Source organism: Crocodylus porosus, unplaced genomic scaffold (assembly GCF_001723895.1).
Source record: "Crocodylus porosus isolate Cpor-Errol unplaced genomic scaffold, CroPor_comp1, whole genome shotgun sequence".
Lineage (NCBI taxonomy): Eukaryota > Metazoa > Chordata > Crocodylia > Crocodylidae > Crocodylus > Crocodylus porosus.
Window position 1 is genome coordinate 111169023 of NW_017728947.1, and position 5284 is coordinate 111174306.

The 5284-nt window shown below is 39.7% G+C and overlaps 1 long non-coding RNA gene across 1 annotated transcript; it reads right to left on the reverse strand.

Moving 5' to 3' along the window:
- Positions 1–846: 846 nt before the first annotated feature.
- On the reverse strand, positions 847–5278 carry LOC109320698. Its single transcript, XR_002103845.1, has 2 exons — positions 4715–5278; positions 847–4309 (listed from the first exon to the last, which is right to left on the reverse strand). It is a non-coding gene; the product is annotated as an uncharacterized LOC109320698 (long non-coding RNA).
- Between the last annotated feature and the right edge of the window lie 6 nt (positions 5279–5284).

Here is a 5284-nt window from a genome sequence, read left to right on the forward strand (position 1 = left end):
GATTATAGTGCATTTTTATAATTCTTTGGTACACTTTAAGTCCATTACATTTAAAACACACTTGCAATAGCAGCTTTGAAATATGCACCGAATTTTTCAAAACATATTTATTTTTTTGGCTAGGGAGGTCGGCACCAAAATTTTAATATTATCAGTCAAATGTCAACACAGTAAGACAAGCAATGCTTCCATCCTACTCTTCGCAGGTATTTGGAAGATTTTTGTTCTTACTTATGTCCAAACAAATTTTTATTTTAATGATTTTTTATAAGAAACAACAATGCTTTGCAGCAGTGCATTGTAGCCACAATCGCACAATATATTTTCTTAAAAAAATACCAGCAGTTCCTCATGCAATATATTCTGCATTTATAAAACTAGTTTTTAAGGAGAAGAGTCTTTTTTGTTTGTTTGTTTTATTGCCTACGAAATCATGTTTAAACCTGGAGTATGTCATTGTTTTTAGTCGCGTTGTAATATAAACTGTTCTTAAATGCTGTATTATGCTTTCACTGAAATGAGTGCGATTAGTAAAAAGGAAGGGTTTTATCTGGAAAGGGCTAGCAGCATTTTATTTGGATTCATTCTCAATTTAGAGAGAGGGTTTGATGTTCCTAATGTAGTCACTTTGCCAGCTCAAAAAGAAATGCCCTACCTGTAGTTGTGGAAGTTTAATGCTAATATTGTGTATGATCTTTAAATCTAAATGTTCTGCTTACCCTGTGTGGTATAGGTGATATTTCAAGCAGATTGTAAAACATCATGCATTGTTAACAAAGTTGCCTAGTACATCATTGAGTTGCTCAGTATCTGATGTTTCGGTTTTATGCACCTTGTTGCGATTAACATCCGTATGTTTTCACGTAGATTTCAGTAACTGAATATACTTAGAAACCCTTTTATTTAGAGAGAGCTAGTTGTCACAAACATCTTATTTTCCTATATGTACTGTACAAAAAAATTCATTTGCTCATTCTTTTGCTCTTTGTGGTTGGATCTAACACTAACTGTATTGTTTTATTACATCAATAAACTATATGTGGACCAGGCCCCCCTCCAGGAGTGTGGTATCTACTGAGAAAGATGAAATCCTTAAGTTTTGTAATTATTTTTAAAGGGTGGCCCTTCTTAAGGAATATTCCTTTTCTAATTCTGTCAAGGTTACATGACGAAAAACTCTTTCTTTCCCTAATTCCTGCCTTAAAATCCATAAAGTCAGTCATTTACCTGAGCCTAAGTATTACTACAGTTTTCAAAACAATCCTGTGCAGTTCAGTGGCAATAGATTTTTTTTAAGTTTAAGCTTTTGAAACTTTTCCATCATCAAGCATCTTATCAGTTAGTAAACCTGAAAGTGGAAGGAAATGTTGTGTATTTGTGGTAATGATGGGGGATCTTTTTTTCCATTGCTTCCTTTGGCAGTTTACAGCTTGAAGGTGGATCGCCAGAAAAAATGTCAGGGTTGCCTTTGAAGATTGGGAACTTGGAAGTCAGAGGAGAAATCAAAAGATGATAGGGAAAAAAACACCCCCCTCCCCTTTCTCCTAGCATGTAATTAATGTATGAGTGGTGGAAAATGCAGCTGGCATGGGGAATTTGCTATCATCCTAAGTATATTCTTACTCTGTCCAACACTAGCTCTGGTGGCAAGATAATGGTTTTCATTTTGCTACATTAAAATGTCATATCACGAATACCAGTAGAGAATGACAGTACAGCTTCTGTCCTAAACATCAAGATATTTAAAATAGCAGTGCCTGACGCTGAAGTCTCCTGGCGCATTGTTGAACCTTCAGCCCCAAATTCAGGACTTCTGGTGGTCAAAGTTAGGGACTGAAAAAAGAAACTCATAGAAGCCCCTTAGCTAACCCGGAGGAAAATGCAGTGGTCCAGCGCGTAGGTATTTAAAATATCTTGCTTCAATGTCTGAGCAAAATGTTAAAAATGTTTCTTGAATGAACGTTTACTATACTTTAGGCATAATTTAATTCTTTCCTGGACTCTGCATTGTGGCAGTTGCAAAGTTTCAAAAGGATGTGAGCTAAGCACGTAGGCTCTTATGTCTCTGAAAATTAAGATTGAAGCCAAATTGAAAGGGTTGGGGAATTTAGGAACTCTTGATCACTTGGTCTTCAAGGATTAACCTGTTTTTTCTAAATTATTGTATGGTTAAAATGCTCGTTTAGGTGTCTTTTCTCAAACTGAGAAGTCAGTATTTTAACAAATAAATGGGAACCATCTCAGCAATTACTTCTTAAAGAATTCCTCTTGTTTATATATGAAGTAGTGACTTGGTGATGGGGTAACAGTGCGAGTTGAATATACTGAAGAAGAAAAGGATACCGTCCCTTGTTACCCAGAGCTAGATGACACATGTCTATAGACACTTAGGCCAAAATTGTAGGCTCTTGTTTTTGAAAGTCTGTTTCCCATAGCATCTTTTACTCCGTAGTTAGGCAAAGCTTTCAGATCCTCTGCTGAACATCCAGCAGCTCACACTGGGCTAATTTCAGGCACCAGTTTTGATAATCCTGGCCGTAGTGCTGAATCAGAAATTACAAATGCTTTTAATAATACGAAAATTAGAACGTGACCTTTAGTCATGCTCATCTGTGGAAAGTTACAGGCATAGCCTTTTAAAAAGAAGCGACCAAAATTGTATAAACTGTATTCTGCAAAGAAATTCAGCAGCAGAGGTTTACTACTCACTTATGCTGTCTTGACGTCCTTTTCCTGCATAGTTTTTCATGATTTCCTGTCATCCGTCTGTCACCGAGAAAGTGGCTTGAAGAGGCAGCTGCTGGCCTGGATGGACTAGATCAGCAGTTCTCGACCTTTTGCACCTTCCGTCCCACCAACCATTTTGTCCAAAAAACTTGGTTCCACCATGATAAAAACACCCCCCCCCACCCCACAAAATTACACTGTTCGAGATACTTGCTGAATCATGCATTTGAAGCGCAAACAACTGATTTTTTCAATTGGGCAATGAGTTGAAGCCCCACCTGCATGACCTTCGAGGTTGAGAAACACCAGACTAGATGATCTCCGGAGGTCATCTGCAGCCCTACTTTCCTACGATTTGGGGACTGTGAATAGGTCTGCTGGAAAACTAAGCTCTCCCTTCTTATTTAGGAGGCTGATTTATCCAACAAGCAGCTGCAGCCGACCTGTCTGGCATTTGTAAAGCTGCTTTCTTCAAGCGTCATGCCAATGGCTACAGCTCCAAATACATGTGCCTAAAGAACCTCCTCAAAGACCAGGCTGTTGTCTGATATGAAGCATTTGTGTTGTATGCATCTCCTGCCCCTGCTCGATCTTGCTGTAGTCATGTATGGAGCCTGTTTTAAAGCTACTCGCCATGACGTCCTGCCAGTAGCTCAAGAACAGCCTAATGTGTGGAAGCTGCCGAATCGCCTGATGGAGAAAGTCACACTAGAAGAGCTAATGAGAAAAAAAGAGACTCCAGGGGACCCCTGGCTATTACTAATCAAAGGGAGGAGACAACTTGTCCCTGGTCTGTGATTGAATTTTTTTCAGTGCCACATGAGGGCACTAGACCACATTTAAAAAAAGAAAGAAGAAAAGACAATTTGGGAAGACTCTTAGCTGGTGTTGAAATATCCTTAAATAATAAAAAGCCTTTAGAATTTGGTTCCTGTCCTGGCTGAAGTACCTAAAGGAAATGTTAATGGAGAAGGTTAGACAGCCTCGTTGAATTGATTTGCTCAGGGGAAGCTTCAGACAAAAAAAATTAACCTTTCCTGTAACGGCTGCGAAATTGTACCAACTTGCAACTGAACTTCTTTGGAAATCTTTGCTGACAATTTTCACAACAGAACTAATTTTCAGGATCTGCCTTATCCCCAAGGCGAACGCTTCCCCAAGTCCCTGTGGAAAACATTAGAGTTCGCCGCAGCCCTCAGGAAGACAGAATGAACCTTTAGCCCTCAAAAATCAGTTTTGACAGGACAGAGCTAGTGATGGGTAGTAGCCGGTCAGGTTTGCTGAATGTTTGTCTTCGTATAAAATATCAAAAAGTACCTTTTGGCATTTGAACAAAATAAATATTTTTGCATCCTCCTGCTCCTTGTATATGGGAGAGATGACACATTTCAGCTGGGAGTGTAGAAAGATGCATGATGATGACGCGCATGTTCAGCAGTGATGGTAGAAGGAAAAGAAGTTGGGTAAAACAGGCGTTTTTAAAAGACGTAGCATGAGTATTGGTTCTGAAAGGTAGTAGGTAAATTTAAATATGAGCAAAAAGGCAAATGATTCAAAGCTGAAGAGGTGCTATGTCACTTAGCTGGGAGGTATCAACTCCTTGACAGTGCTGGTTTAAAGGGCAGCTGGAAATGCAGTCTTTAGTTTGGCACGCATTTGTTTCATGAAAAATGTAGCAAAATGGACATCATTGTGATTTGAGAAAGAGAGAAGTTCAGATTTCCAGGTGATACAGATCCCATCGCCAATGTGGTGCCAAGTCTGCACTGCTAAGTTACTGCAAGCTTTCCTTGCGGACTGATCAGAAAGGAGCACGATTGCATTTCTGCAGCTCGTGGCCTCTCCGTTCCTCCAGGCTGTTGCAATGTCAGCCCCTTCCCCACATTTCTGACAGCTGTGTCTCAAGCCAGCTTCTATTACTGCCCTGGCGACCTGTTCAGCCATCTGCCTGCTCTGTATTCAGGTGTCCGCCTGATCACTGGCATACTATCAGGTCCTTGCTACAGCCGTTTGGACAATCATGTTTGCACAAATGCAATTTATTCTGCAAGATGAATAAGTAGGTGTCCCATTTCCTAATACCTTAGATAATTATACCATTACTGAACTTTCCTCATACTCCCAACTGTAATTATTATTACCATATCCACAGGTCTCTTAAATCAGTTACCTCTGTTTTGATTTTTCCTCTCCATGCATTTGGACCAGAATTAAGACACATTTATTTGCTGAAGGAGTTGATTTAACTCCACAACTTCCCAGGAATATTGTTCCACATTTCCTGCAAACCTGATGATATCTGGTCTTATCACAGGAACATGACATGGTAACAGTTACCTAAGAATCCAGTTCTGGGGCTCTGAAAGCCAAGATTTTAAAACCTAGTGCCCAGTGAAAGATGGAAGAGGGGAGTAAGCTGCCAGATATGTGCTTTGATGCCCTTAACATCAGGGTATCTGGGGTACCTGAAGTGCAAGACAGTCTTTTTCAAGTCACTCAAATACAGCCACTGCAGCTTAAGCTAGAGCTGTGCACTGATCCTGCAAAATATTATGTA